The sequence below is a fragment of the Ostrinia nubilalis genome, chromosome 13 (genome assembly GCF_963855985.1).
Source record: "Ostrinia nubilalis chromosome 13, ilOstNubi1.1, whole genome shotgun sequence".
NCBI classification, from domain to species: Eukaryota; Metazoa; Arthropoda; class Insecta; order Lepidoptera; family Crambidae; genus Ostrinia; species Ostrinia nubilalis.
This window is the reverse complement of record NC_087100.1, coordinates 10,636,699-10,653,373: the sequence shown is the minus strand read 5'-3', so window position 1 is coordinate 10,653,373 and position 16,675 is coordinate 10,636,699. Positions and strand designations below refer to the sequence as shown.

At 36.9% G+C, this 16,675-nt stretch overlaps 1 protein-coding gene across 4 annotated transcripts in view; it reads right to left on the bottom strand.

Moving 5' to 3' along the window:
- The window catches only part of LOC135077654 (rab11 family-interacting protein 4), a 92,952-nt gene that overhangs the window by 12,180 nt on the left and 64,097 nt on the right, over positions 1–16,675 (bottom strand). The gene's annotated exons all lie outside the window — the stretch shown is intronic.

The window sequence follows — 16,675 nt, the reverse complement described above, 5'->3', positions numbered from 1 at the left end:
ACATACGACTTTACGACTGATCGACGAACAAAATTAACCCTCTTTTTGATAACAAAGGTAGGTAATTATTTTGCATTAATTAATACAATAATTAACAGGTAAAATTGCACAATTTTTGCTAGGGAATATTCCGGGGAAAACGTTAAGGATAAGCGTAAGTAGTTCCACTCAAATGGACTTCAGATATTTTGGTTTTGAATTGAGTCAAATCCAAATGTCTATCTATCCATAGGTCGCTGGTTCATATCCGGCTCGAAGGACCAATGTAAAGAGCAGGGCTTCTTTATTCTAAAATTATAGGCGCTGATGAATTTCACAATTTTATTGACGACTTTCAAATAATAACACATTGCACGCTTGTGTGTCTGCAACAAACTTGTAATGTGCTATTATTTGAAAGTCGTCAATAAAATTGTGAAATTCATCAGCGCCTATAATTTTAGAATAAAGAAGCCCTGCTATTTACAAGTGTAACAAGTTAGTTAATTAAAGTAAAGCTAAGTTATTTTCTGAAACAAGAGACAAATAATTGATTGTAATGTTACATGAAAATCAATTCTGGTCAGACAACTGATAGGGGGTTATTCTAATAGTTAGGTTTGGTTATCATCAATCACTATCAAAAAATATTAAATTGGATCAACATTTTAGATAAGTACCTACTCACAATTACAACATACCAAGTTTAAAATGACTGTTTTGACACATGGTTACATTACACAGTAACTAATCATTGTGTTAATTTTAAACAAACTACAGCCAGTTAATTGATTTGATTAAATTAGCAACGATAATAATGTTGTAAGTAGTACTTAGACCTAAGTCAAAATATTATGCAAAAGCGTAACTGAAGTTCGATAGCTTAATACTACTATGTTACTTACCTAAAAGTTATTTTAAACCTATAGGTAATAAAGTTAGGAACTCGGTTACACAATAACTATTGTTTAGAATATACGTTTCAGAATATATTAAATTACCTTTTGAATATGACAAATGTGTGAAAAATGTTGTATGTAACACTATTTTGTGATGTAGAGATGTGAAGTAACAAATGTACCTAACAATATACAGTGTATTCATTATGTGCAATAAATAAATAAAAAAAAAAAAAAAAAAAAAAAAAAAAAAAATGTTCCGAGTTTATTGACCGTGTATTCTGCTTAATCTTTGCCTATTGTTGGTTCATCTGTGTTACTTTTGCTGTAATTTTCATATGAGATTAGAAGTAGGTATTATTTTACTAGAACTTTCTTGAATGTTTTTGCAAAGTCATACCTAATAGGTAGGTACGAAAAGAATGAGGGAGAGATAAATAGATCATAAACAAAGATAAAACAGATAAGTTTAGTGATTTCGAATCTTAAGCACCTGTCACAGATTGTGTTGTTAAAGTTACACCCGTATTCACAAACGATGCTTGCTTAAGTGAAGCAGCAAATCGACCGCACAGCGTTGAATAGAGCTCTGTTGCCCGTATTCACAAATATTACTATGAGGTCTCACAGTGCGCGTGACCGCACAGGGTGACACATAAACCAATCATAGAGCTCTATTCAACGTTGTGCATTCGATTTGCTGCTTCACTAAACAAGCATCGTTTGTGAATACGGGCGTCATACCCGTATTCACAAACATTACTATGAGGTCTCACAGTGCGCGTGACCGCACAGGGTGACACACGAACCAATCACAGAGCTCTATTCAAGGCTGTGCGTTCGATTTGCTGCTTCACTAAACAAGCATCGTTTGTGAATACGGGCGTTATTCTTTTAGATGACGATAAGGGTCGCTTGGTCGATGAAAATTCTGCATGCCCGGCGAGATTTATCGGATTGCGTGTTAGAGCATGACATTAGCGATCGAAGTCGGTTTGGCGATGGCGCTGATGGCACCGGGCCCCGGAACGTCTCGCTCCAGTCGCCCGAAAAAAGCCACTTTTGTTTTCGATTCAGTTCCACCGACGGCAGATACGCATCGCCAAACTAAATACTACAATGGAAATCTTTTCGAGATTAGCACTATTTATATTTAGATGGATTACCAGCTGAATTCAGTTTTAAATTATTATACTTGTTTACGTTAAAAACTAGATTGTACTTAGGTCATGTGACTTGACCCACTCATTCTTATATCGGGTAATTTAAGTGAATAATTACATGAGTCAATTAAGGACAATACTCGAAGGGAATTCAATTAACGTCAATCCCGCAATGACGTCTGTATTGACTGTCATCAATGTCTTAGGAATCATGACGGTATAGGTAAGGATAAAGGATCTCACTTGATCTGATAGGTTGTCGCACCACTGGTGAGCAGCGGTTTTCTTCCCACCGTTGAGCCCATTGGTCAGGTGGGGGGTCAGGGGGCCTCCCGTGAACAGGTCCTCAGTGAGACTCGTGTCGGAGGTGATGCGGGGACGCGGCTCCGGGGGGTCCTGGGGCCCCACGAAGTCGAACTGACCATCCCACATATCATACTCCAACTCCAAACTGTCCTCCACCTCGATTTGTTCACCCATCGCGCCTCGGGAGCGGTTGAATATGCCCGATTTAAACATTTAAGATTCTGTTCACTCACAGATTATATATCTTTGGATATTTTCCAATATTGCACTTGTGTCTTACATAAATATATTTTACACGCTACTTTATCGACATCTAATATGACTTTCAGGAAGATTAGAACGATAATTTTCATAAAGCTACACTTTTAATGGCACTTGACAGTTTTAGCAACTCGCGTCCGCAGAATTACTTTCTTATTCACGTAACACTGCACTAATAAATCACTTGGTGTCACATTTTCACATGTAGTCCTTAATACGAGTTCACTGTTCGACAGCGACGACTAGCACTGGATCCCCATTAATTGTTGTCGTAAACAAGAATTAAAATATCGGGGAAAAAGAGACTCCGGCGAAGTCGATTCAAAATTTTCGACGGTTGCTCTGACATCCTTTTTGGAAGAGCGCACTGTTCGCGATTGCGCGGCCGTTTTGAAGTTCGTATGAAATTGAGTGGATTCCGCGAATTTTGTTATATCGAAATCGTAACTTTTATGGGTAGCGAGGGCTGACGTGAGGCTGGCGCACGATCGCAGACGGCACTAACCGGCGCGGCCGGCCGCCGCCCCACCCATCGCATTATCAGGGGCCGCCACCGCGCCATACAAATAAACTTTATTCGCTCCCTGCACATATGCAGCGGTCTGATAGATAGTTCCGAGGCAATAACCCCTTTCATAAGTCCCCCAGCCTGCTGCATCTCGTAATTTAACGGGCGAGGGGCCAACATGATTGCGATGGGCAATGGGCATGCCAGATGGAGGGACGATTTGCTGTAAGGACATTTGCGAAGTGCGTACTTACAACATTGTTGCGTTGGGGAAAATAGACCTATGGCATTTTATGATTTGTGTTTTCTGAAGGATTGTTGCATGAATCTAAAAAATTGCATTATCATGACTCGAGTTTGACGAGTAATGTTATGGGTCAGAGGCAGCCGGAAAAAACTACTCAAGCCGATCCTAATGTAGATACAGCTAGTTCAGTAAGTAGAAAACAAGACTAACAAGCTAAATAGCAGGCTGTTTACTATGCGAAATGTCCAGTGCCAAGAATACAGTTCGATTTGATTCGTGATGTCGTGAAACTGAACATTGTTCGCTAAACAATGTGAAATCATTGACATCGTTGCATGACAATTCGAACTTAATCAACGACCAGGATAAGAGTCTACAGAGTCTTTCCATATGAATTTACTTAACGCTTATTTCATACTTACTTGAAGATTGTGTGAGTTACAACTTACAACATACAACAAGTACAAGAGAAACCAGATGGCTGAGAAGAGATAAAATTAATAATCTGCCTATACAAGTGCTGGAATGAATACTGAATAGATTGTAACAAAAGAAAAAGTTATTTAATCCAAACCAGAAATTGAGGCTATTGTTCAGACCGTGTGAAATCGGAACTGAGATTTGTATTGAACAAATATTGGATTTATAATTTCAACTGCACTACACTTTTTAATTTGAGCAACAATGAAATAGACCTGAAAGAAGGTCCAACAGAATGCCTCGATACAGAAGTCACATTATCTAAACGGTGTTATTTATGGACGCACGTGTAAGTAGCATGAACACTTATGTTATGGCGTGTAACAGTGCAGGCATTGGCTTTATCTTTAAGTTCAAAGTTGTTTTTAAAATGGGCAATTAGTAGCGCGATAATTTTTAAAGACTTCCATAACATCGTTCAAAATAATTGTAATGGTAATGATGAGACATGTTGTTACGTTACCTATTCAAATACTTAATTTTAAAATCAAATTATTAGAAGCGTGTTACGTATTAGGAAAGCTGAAATACAGCGAGACGAAACTACAGGTCAAATTCCTAGTGGACTCTGAAAGTACACACAAGAAAATACTATTATACAACGTTGCAAACAATCGTAAGTGACGGAACAATGCGATCTCATACATTTTAATGATGTTTTTGTAATTTCAAGCGTGGTAAAGTGTTCTTGCAAATAAATGCCATCGGGTAAGATCTGTGGAATTTGTGTAAAAAGAGTTCAATTGTTTGGAGTGAAGTGTTTTGAAGTCCGATGTGACTTATTCTGCCCCCGATAGTTCAAAAGGCGCATCTAAAACTTTTTTCGGATATGAGTTACAAGGACAACTAAGAAATAATTTAAAAAACTTCTTTTTATCTCCGTTTTGATTTGGTGTTAGATGCGTCCTTTCAACTGTCGGCGGCAGAATTGATGTCCAAGCAAGAATGATGAGTCTGCATTCATGTCCATTATGACATGTTACGATACTTACGTTTATTAGATTAAAATATCGAGTATGTACATGATGTAATTAATGAATGGATCGTGTACGTGTATCATTAATTTGATTTGTTGTTGCAGTAACAGGATTTACCTACAAGATGAGTTTACAGGAAAAGTACTTAAGTATCAACAATTTATTTGCTTATTGCACACCTACTTATGGAATTTAAGCATAAAATTATATGCATTCAAGTTGTTGTTTTCAGTGAGTAGGATTTAAAAATGATGACTTTGATTTGTCCATAACTTGAACATTATAATGTTTTTCCAAGAATCAAGAAGTTTTCCACGAATATTTGGATGACATTTTGTTCATTTGTTCAATTACGTTATTTGGATTGCAAGATGAGTTATTAGTGTCTGGTTAATTAGTGTAATTTTGGTATTAATCGTGTACAAGAACAAATAAATGTATATTCAATATTGTCAAATATTTATAGATCAATTGACATTTTACAAATTGAATAAAATTAATATCATGTTAAAGTGCTTAGAGAAGTGATTGATGACTTTCTATTTGTTACGTATTGTAGTTTATTACTTTCATCGACGGCTACTGCTGTGAGTATTGAAGGAGATTTTATTACACTTAGTAACAAAAATAATAATTTAGTTCTAAATCATACAAATAAACTTACCATTTTGGATAAGCTTAAACGGAAATGAAGTGTGATATAGGTAAATTTGAAGCATTAGCGATAATCCATAATGTTATACTAAGATTATGGTATGGTACCAATTAATCCTTCGAATATAAAGGCAAACATTTCATGTTAAGCAAAGATTGACTGGAATACTCTGTAGGTGCTGTTAATTTCCAAAAGAAAACTCCCCTCAATGCTATAGCAATAACATTACAGTCGGGGCCTTGGATAAGGCGTTATCGGATTTAGGCATGCGATGATTCAAATGGTAATCCCCATTATATTCATTAATTCCTGGAGGGTAGGAAACTGGGGTGAGTGACGCTCCCTCGGTAGTCCTCGATAAATTACATTTCAAGTGTTGACTAGCACAGAAAGCTACGCTGAATATTTTTGTGACTCCCAGTGCGACGCTATTAAAGTAAAATATTATGTTATGTAATATGAAATCAATATTAGGTGCTAGAACAAACACTAGTGCCAGTTGAAACGAAGCTATAATTAAGTAAGACGATATTGGAGTTATTATTTCAAATTTTTTTTTATTTATTTCAGAGGACGTCGTGCGAAGAGAAGTGTCGATGCATGGATCGACCTAGATTGAGGTAGCGTTTCGATTTAGAAGGCCACGAGGAGTGGCCAACTTTGACCTAAGACCGGGATTGGAAGGATTTGGGGTAGACATTTTCCCAAATATTAATAACTATAAAGATCATCTTTATGAAGTTCGAGCTTCTCTTATTACAAGATCCACAAGAGACCAATTAAATCGTTTGGAAAATTCAGCCATGATCACAAAAAGTTTCTTCTAGCTCAAGGCACAAGACAAAACATCACAATACGAGCAAAATTTTGTTTATGAGAGTATCGTGAAGAACCCCAGCAAACTTATTTATCTCTTGTACTTATTGTGTCGGTTCCACGCGAGGTGGTGCGTCGGCGACGTAATGATCCCACTTAGTCTGCAGTTCCGCATAGCAGCTCATCAAGATATTACTTACATGTAGCTTCTGACCTCCTTGAGGTTCAAGGCTGTATGTCTTAATAATACCTTGATTTACTCACTCACTTGCGAAACCTTTCTGATTCAATTTCATTTACAAAAATTTTAAAAAATTCAACAGCTTTTCAGATATTAATCTCTAAAGTAACACAGTTTTGTGTTTGGAACAACACCGTTTTATTAATTATCAGGTGATAATGAAGTTGTAAATAACTACTAAAGCGATTATCTTTATAATTGAAAACAAACCTTACATTCGTGCAAGCCTTATGTACGTTGGTTAATCGAAGTTACTGCAATATTTGAAAATATCGCGACTACAACCGCAACGTGCTGTAAGTGCCAAGTATTTTCAAATTGCGATAATTATAAAAAAGAGATCACAAGAATATTCTGAGAGCTACTGATGCTAATTACATGTAGTTAGTTAAGTATTCAGGACAATCTGCTGCTTATGGTCACGAAAAGACTCGCCGAATACCTCCCGGGCTGCATTGCTAGACGTATCTAGGTTTTCTATAGATAGATTTAGGGAGTCCTTACACTACCACAGCAAAGCGAGCCGAATGTTCTAGGTTTTAATATTTCATTAGCCTCGGCGACAACACTATGATTGGCACCCATTTACTTGACAGCATTTCAAATCTGATTTGGCAATCGACAGAATAGGAAACAATTTTCTCTAATTAAACTTTATTGACGAATTTGAAAAGCATGACCTATTGTTGATTCTATCCACATAATTTCACGTCAAACCTATCTCAGGTCACATTTTTAATCCAAAAAATTACCGTCTAAGATAGAGCACAGAAACTTATTTCGACAGATAAACACTAGTGTAATTACACCTTTATAAGTAATAGGTGTGACATGTTCCCAGCAGCGTCATCTCACGGCATAATTACGGCTCTAACGACAGTGATTAAAATAATATCTGTTCCAGATCTAATCCCGATATATCTGATTCGCACCACGCGTCGATCTTTGCGCCCCGAAAACGATTGTTTTCTTGCAAGTGTCCTATTTGGGTGACGTTGCCCTCTGAATTAGCAGGCTTCTTTTGTTTGAATCGGGAGAGCTAAATTTTTCGGTCATATGACTAGCTGAAATACTGTTTTCATCACCTTTTGTCTGAATATAATTTTTCCTACCTATTCAAACTACAATCGGGCCTTAGCTTGCATAGCTTCAGTTAAAGTTTTCTTCGGTCTTTTTTACTTTATAATTATTCAGAATATTTATTATTTTTCTAATTGGTTGAAAGTTACCTAATTCTGACTATTTCTTATAAATGATTATGATTATTATGATTACCTAAATGAAACTGATATTTTACTAGATTTCATGAGGTAAGACAGATTTTTATTTTTGCTTAAATAATTTAATTATAAAATTTGTCAAAATTCCAGAGCTCGTAAGTATTAATATTGCGAAAGTTGACAGACAGTATTTGAGTGCGGTAACGGTAAACGATTGAGATGGATCGCCAGATTTCATCAAAGCATCCGAAATTAATTAATTCCAACGTTGATAGGAATGACGTGGATGCCACTCGAGTGTGACGTCAAACTTTAGTGTAGGCTTATCAAAGAATATTATGTAAAAGCCAAATATCTTTCTAGATATTAGTTTATTTAAGTCTTGCTCATCTGAAAATTAAAGAAGTGAATGCTTTACTTCCTTGCCTTAGTCCATCGAGACATCGTTATAAAATGCTTTTTTACGTAATGTAACTTTACTCATCTTAGGATCGTCATATCGGTCATAAGCTCAGGTGATACAGAGTAATGTTGGAGTCTCATATACTCAGAAATTAGGTCCTATCGATTGGTGACAATTTGGTGGAAGTTTAGTGATATCGACAATAGACGAACCTCCACTGGTTATTTGTAAATATCGGTTATGAAAACATTCAATAGTGATTCTTATTTAACTAGTCATTTCACCACGACATTCAGCATTCAATTCCAGAATCTAGTTCGGAAATTGCCATGAATCATGTGCCATGTGTGATTCAGAAAGCAATTGTACATTTGCTTCAGTGACTAACTGACAAGTCAACCGTATTGGGATCATGTTTAATTGAGGAGTTTGCCTTTATTTCCTTTGATGTGAGCCGTTTAAGGTCCATTGAAGAAAGTGCAATGTAGAGAAAGAACTTAGAGAAATCTTTAGTTAATTGTGTAATAATTTAAGGCACTAGAAGTCTTGTCTGGTTTGGGAAATCAAGATTTTATACCTAGCTAGGTGGTATTAAAGTGACAATTGCTTAGTTAATTTAATTTACCGCGAATCCCATTTAGGCCCAGCTAATATTCTGGGAAAACAAAAGATAAAGCCGAAAGAAAAAAATAATTAAAAGTTTCCCAGGCGCATTTACAAACGAATTGGCAGATTAGTTATTTAAATCTAGAGAATACGTCTCCTAATGAGAATTCAGTAAAACAACTTACACGTTGTAAAGGCTGACTTAATTAGCCATGTTGTATAATGCTGGTGTAATTAAAAGACGTGGTGTCGGCAACTGGCGTCTGCGCACAATATGTCGGATTTCGCACGCGTTCATTCGCACCAAAAGACTTTCCGTTTCAACTCGTGTAGTTTTTTCCAAGTCTCAGCCGTCGCTCATATCGTAAAAGTAGTTAGATAATGCTAATCAATTGCAAGTCATCTCGCTAGATGACACTGTCAGCTTAATCGATTCATGAGTTCATGAATCGCAAGAGAAGGACATTCTTCGAGTTGAAAGCAGAATATTTTCTATCTTCAACTCACAGAATGTTGAGTCGCGTTTATCGATGATCATCAAATCGGAAACTTTAATTACAAGAGGAAAAGAAGAATCACTCATTTTTTCAATGACCCAAATCGTTGTATCATTGGACCCTGTAATGGAGGGGGATATTCATGTTTATTAAGTAGTGCTTAATGAATTCCTTTCAATAAATTAAATATGGGTAGGCCACATACCTACCATGGCATGAACTGGATCTTCTGGTTTCGATGCATAAAAAAGAAACCAATTGAAGCCTAAACACGTTGCTAATGTTACAATCGAGATTCCAGATAAACAGAAGTTCGATAACGCACTGAGCGATTTAGCCAAGGAATGTCGCGTAGCTGCTTGAGCAACACTAAAGAAATATTCGACCCTATTTTAATTCACAATGCGCTGTTGAAATGGTCCGAGATCAAATCGTACTCGGTGGGTTATGTAACGAGTCTTCAGACAGCTGATACTTTGTTTGTGTTGTGCTACATTGGATTATCCATGGCAGAGAAACTTCAATAGTCCAGTAGAATTAGCTTTTAAATCGGAAATAATTCCTACAAAAGATTTTATTGCTTTAATGGCTTCATTGGTTGCCCATTAAGACTCTCCTAAGTTTTCGACTTCGACGGAGTTGTGCTTAAGTGGTGGGGGCCCCCGAAAGGGGCGCTTTTTCGGTTTTCCAGTTATACCGCGTAAAGGACTTACCCTATCGAAAAGTGGTCTTCCTAATGGTTGAAGGGCATTTAATTCTGCATTAAATAAGACCAAATTCATATGTTTTGAACAAACCGTTCTCGTGCAAATGTTCGGCAAAGTAGAAAATATGTGTATAACTAATGACCCTCTCCACGTCCAATGGCTCGTTACCCGCAGGCTTCCAAGTCTTGAAAAGGAGCGCCTCAACCAGTGTAACCCTATCAAGGCATACGAGCTGGATTCGCCGATCCTTGTTCGTCCCAGCCGTTCCTTAACTGCGGTTGCTGCACCTCTTCCTGGCACTCACCTGAACGACTCTGTGTTACCTACTGTGGCTGCCCCTCTTCCTTGTATCCTCCTGCACGACTACGTTGCCTAGCCGTATGCCTGGTCTAAGGTTTGACGCCAAAAATCAACAACAACAAGTTCATATTAAAACGCTGAAGAGTTTTTTGATTGTTTGTTTGAACGCGCTAATCTCAAGAATTACTAGTTTGATTGAAATAATATTTTTTGTGTTGAATAGCTCATAAATTGAGGAAGGCTATAGGATATATACAATCACTCTACGACTAATAGAGCCGAAGCAGTAAAGAAAAATGTTGCAAGCACGGAAAATAGTATTTAAAATATTTTCACGCGTGCGAAGTTGATTTTGTGGCGTCGAACCTTGGACCAGGCATACGGCTAGGCAACGTAGTCGTGCAGGAGGCTGCAAGGAAGAGGGACAGCCACAGTAGGTAACACAGGGTCATTCAGGAGAGTGCAAGGAAGAGGTGCACCAACCGCAGTTAAGGAACGGCTGGGACGCACAAGGATAGGCGCATCAAGCTCGTAAGCCTTGATAGGGTTACACTGGTTGAGGTGGCCCTTTTCAAGACTTGGAAGCCTGTGGGTAACAAGCCATTGGACGTGGAGAGGGTCATTAATTATACGTATATTTTCTACTTTTCCGAACTTTAGCGCGGGAACGGTTTGTCCAAAACATTTGAATTTGGTCTTATTCAATGCAGGATTAAGTGCCCTTCAACCGTCATGAAGATTACTTTTCGATAGGGTAAGTCCTTTACGCGGTATAACCGGAAAATCGAAAAAACGCCCCTTTCGGGGGCCCCCACCACTTAAGCACAACTCCGTCGAAGTCGAAAACTTAGGAGAGTCTTAATGGGCAACCAATGAAGCCATTAAAGCAAAAAAATCTTTTGTAGGAATTATTTCCGATTTAATCAATTTTTGTGTTTAATTCTACTGGCCTACAATGACTGATATTAAAGTAAGAGAATATAATATCACGTCTTGCTACAAATAACTATGAATATGGGTCTACTAACTGATAACAACCGTCAGTCTCAAAATAAGACTGATGAGGTAAACGATCTATGAACAATTTTGATGTCACTACACAAAAAAGACACAAATAAACAACGTCGAAAAACTGCAAGTAAAAGTGTTTTGTAATTTTGATTGTTTCATACCATTTCTACATTGTAGAGCATATTAATTTCGATCGTAATTTATTGCTCAGATCAAACGAGTAATTCATTGTTGGATTGTAGATGATATGCAGGGGTCCCGGTATCCTTGGCACACTTGACAATCGCCTACGCTGCGACGCCGCCCACTGTTCGTCTATTGTTCATATCTACGATATGTCCACATACTTCTTCAATGGTATTCGTAATGACAATAACTTGATCATAATAATTAGTTCGAGTTAGCGCAGATTTTTAAATCAACAAAACTTTTATCTGCAGAATAAGTTTGGCATATTGAAAGTTCTGTATCATCTGATAACTGGAAATGCACTTATGAAAAAGGTGTTAGAATTGCTCCCTGTTGACTTCCATCTAAGTTCCTATGCTTAGTTTTAATGTAAGTCCCGAATGGATAAGAGTTATTGAACATAGATAAGAATAATAATCGTGATTGTAAACGAATTCAAAGAGATCCGACTTTATGAAATTGATATTCCGATATTAAACAGCTATTAAAGGCTATAAATAGATATTGTAAAGTCGAAAAAAACCTACTTGCCGCATGTGTGATCGCACAAACATCGTAAATGGGATTATTGAAGATAATAAGAAGTCAAGGAAGGTTAAAAGCCGAGAAAGAAGAACAAATGGCCTAGAAGTTATTCTGGTCTAGCCCTTGCGATGGCTTTCCTTGACTCACTTAACTAAGTATGCATTAAGGCAGTCCATAAAGAAGTATCGATTACTTGTATTAAATAGTTTTGTATCGTATTTTAAGTACCAACTGTGGCAAGTGACAGAGTCCATGATTCAGACAATTGGATAACAGTCTCATCAATCAATCTTATCTTCTACGTATTTACAAGGAAGACGTTAGTTGGTTATCTAAGATTGATTTTGTGGCTACCTACCTACTTTATGTAACATCAATTTATGATGACTGAGCGACATCTTCAATGTCTAATGGACGGTGTTCAAGGCAGCCTAATCATCCATTTAAATAACTTTCAATTCGTTAGTAACGTTCAAATAAATTTTAATGTCAGTAAATGAGTAGGTAGGCTTCTGTACAAGCGAAAGTGAACTAAAAACAAGTAAATTTATTCAGCGCGTTTCGTTCGATTTCGCTGTTCCAAGCCAAGTCTTGTCAAGTCTTAAGGATCATAATCATTAATAAGCTGGTCGGTTCAATGGTTATCAGAATCCATGTTTGGTATGGCAAGAGGCATGCAATTCTATGAACCTATTGTCCGGTGCACCAAGATAATTTTGCCAGAACAAATAATCATAACGATAGTGCCCATTCTTACTGCATTTATTAAGTGGCTGTCTCTATGACCAGTTCCAGTTGTAGAGACACAAATTGAAAAGCGAATAAAGTCCACTTTGGAAGATAATTCTTAATTCGATTGTAGATTTAAGTAGGTAGGTACGTAATATTAAGTTCAAAATGATGATGATGACGATGAGTGATGAAAGGTACCTACTACTACTAAGTATAATTCGTAAAGACGAAAGAGGACAAAGGAACAGATAAATGAATAATCTAAAAGCCTTGATGAGTCGAAGTAGCTTTAAAAATGAATAGGAATAGGGACGTGATCTCGCACTTCAAATGATTTTGTACAATGTGGGACCATTGATCGTATAGTAGAGGCATAATGAAGCAGTTTTAAAAAGAATATTCCACCAATAAACATACTATAACCATTTATCATGTCTTCGTGCGTGCGTGTAGTCCATCTGGGCGGAAGCGGCGAGGCGTGTACAGTCGACCGCACATCAGCCTACACATTTTGTTGAAAACTAGTACGTATTACAACTACGTAAGACCCTACAGTGTTGAACTGTCTGCTGTCTTCTGTACCTATGTCCGGACGCGCGCGCGCAGGACCGACTAGCAAATGAACCGGGACACCATTGTTTATGCGCTTTCCTTCGGACAATCCACTGTTTATGATCTAATGGGGTCGACGAACTGGGATGTGGCTGTTTGGACTCCAAAATTAGGAGTAACTACTCCAATGTTTGTTCCGTAAGAGTCACCTACTAAAATTATCTTCACAATGAGGATACCCTTGTACCAATTTTGCAGGTCTTTATCAGTGTTGAATATTGAACGTTATTTAAGTAGCGGACTAATAGCATTTTTATCTCGTAATTTTACTTAAGACTTGAGGAAGTGGGTTATCAGAGCTTCGGAATGTTTTTCGGCCTTTAAATTAGAAAAGAGTCAATAGCGTATTTTGGTAAGAATTTGTTGAATTTATTGCTGTGAGGACTTGACAATCAACAGCTCCGGTAGAAGACGTATTATTATCTGATCTTTGATGAAAATAACTCTTCAATATTCACTGTTAGTTAAATGAGAATATAAAGATAAACAAAGCAGCAAGTAAAGTCAGTAGGTACCAATTAAAGTGGGAAGGGAAAAGGACTGGCAATTAACAGCATTTGTAGAAGACCACATCAGACCATACAAATACAAAGCAGCAAGGAAACTATCAACGGTTTCTCAGAGAAACGTTGTTGCATAGAGATTTGCACTGCTTGCACTTGCAATGTAAACAGATAGGCGGAAAATAAAAGCATTCAATGTTTAGATAGTGTTTTCGCGTATGTCGTTACCTTTTGCCAACACATGCACTGGCTAATTATAGATTTGGCAGAGCGCCAACGCGACCTTGCACAGTGTGGTGGAAATTGAAAATAGGAACCACGTCATGGTGATTGAAGATGCGTCAATTGATAAAATCAATAAAAAAAGAAACGCTTTTTTCCTCTTTTTTGGATTAGAATATAAACCTATCATAGGTTAATAATTTAAAGTAATATGCCATCTAGGGTCGTTTTTCCTATTCTGATGCATCCGAAAGAAAAAGTGGTACCTTTATCATAAACTAAACTTAGCAACAGATTTCACTGCAAGAGAAATAAAAGCGTATAAGTATAGTTAATGGTTTGGAGATTTCCAATCGCCTTAATAGGCCACTGACTGGATATGTTGACTAGCGGAAATTCCTTGTTTCCTTACTTCAAAGATAATGTTTTTCTAATTCGATAATGACGCTGAATTCGCTGTACAAACATTACGTGGCATTGGTAAGTAGAATATGGGTGGGATATCATGCTGTGGTGCTCAATTGCGCCAACTCAATTTACTTCGTCTGGAGTTGACTCACAATAAATTCAAAATGTGTTGACGCATAGTGAACGACTGGAGAAACTTACAAGGGAGGAGTTTCCAGCAGTGATGAAGGAAGAGTCATGGTATATTTATCCATTAAGAACTAAATTCAAGGTGGTGGATCCTAGCAGGTTCATGTTACAGGTCTATAAGAACCGTTGTATTCCAACATGCAGCAATAAATAATTGCTGGCCCATTTATTGTCCCGAAGCAGTGGTAGGGTTAATACTGGGACGTGTAAAAGTGCTTTTAAAAGCCTACTTGCAAAAACACTCATGAGTTTTTGAATTTGAATTATCTTACTCTCTCTGTGCTTCGTCTTTATTGGCAACATCATAGTTACTTCGTGTAGGGATCCTGTGCCATGATTCTTTACTAGGTTGACGTAAGAAATGTTACTGAGTTACTTTGTTTACTAGCAAGTCACATGTTCACACATGACTTGCAAGGCGGTTACACAACACAGTTGCCGCGTGCACTATGTCTGCCATAAGTGGCCATAATCCCATTGAAAACTGTCGCTTGGACGGTTAGCTTCATCTGATCTTGTTAATGCCTCGCTGACATTTAATACCAACTTGTTTATAAATAGCTTAAAACAGCTTAAATGCTTATGAGTAATAATGCAATCTAATCCTGAATTCATGGTTGTAATAAATTTTACAAACGCTACTTTTTCGTGGGTTTATACTATAGCACAAACTAGACAGACATTGATGGGGCTAGAGTAAAAACGTAAATTAATTAGGTACTACTGAAATTCCATCGAAGATTCTAAACCTACGAGCGAATAATATTGAATTAAATTTCAGGTTCACGATAACATTTCTATTTTAATATATTTGATTATTTATTATTAAATCAATATGCTAATAATATTCCAGTACAAGTAACACTATGAATAATTTAATGCAGGAAACTTCCTGTAACGTTTTTAGAACAGATGTAGTACAAGCATTAGGGGAACATTGTTTATAACTACAGCTAACTGTAGAGGATTTTTGATACAAGACATAATAAAAACTTTACTACGGAATAATTTACCAACCCACAATGATATTGTAGATAATATCATTGCCAACCCACTAATTACTAGTTTGGTAACCTTTGTTTAATTATTATTTCTGTGTCTCAACTGCAATGCACAATTTATACTTATATTTTAAAATATGTCTTTTGTAAACGTGTAAAGTTTTGTGCAATAAAAAATATTTATTTATTTATATCTATTATTTTTATTGCTCTTCGTTGAAACACGAAGTAGATAAATAAGGCCGCCGAAGGAAATGCGCTATCGCAAGTGTGTCAGTTTGAATAATTCATAGAGTCAGGAAGGAAGCTGACATAACCAGCTAAATGAGTATACAATGACGTGAACTGAACACTTCACACGTGCTATTTGAGACTTTGAGTGTTCCTAGTAATCTTAAAGGGTTTCTAAGAAGTTTCTATGTCAGGAAATTATCTTTCTCTAGATGAGTAAGATTCTGACTCAGATTAGAGACTTGAGTTTCTTGCGTTGCTTCTTCTGAGCACTAGCTCAATTGTTGTGCCGAAGCAGTGGTAGAGTTAAAGTCATACTGGGACATGTAAAAGAGCTTTTTTTAAGCCTAGGTACTTGCAAAATAAATTATTTTAATTTGACTTACCTAGTTTAGAAGAGTACTATCTTCAGTCTATTCTTTAATATAATTATGATTTTACGCTCTTATTAATTTAATTTGGGGTTGCAGTGGTGAGAACTAGCGTGAGAAAAAGATGAATAAATGCTACCTAACTGTACTGCGGGTGATTCTTATAACACTGTTAAAACACGGGTTAATTACTAGTTAAGCTATATTATACTTGTAGATAAAATATCCCGCGTATTTCCTGAAGTTACATGGTGAGATTGGATTGGGGCATTTAAAGATTAAGGGGCTCTTCTCCTCCAAAAAAGGAAATTAATAATGGTACTTTCAGCGTTTACATAGACACAAAAGTTACTATCACAGATTACTGTTTAAAATTTTGAGCAGACGAGGGCCCTCTCGATTGCAAAGTGTCCAGG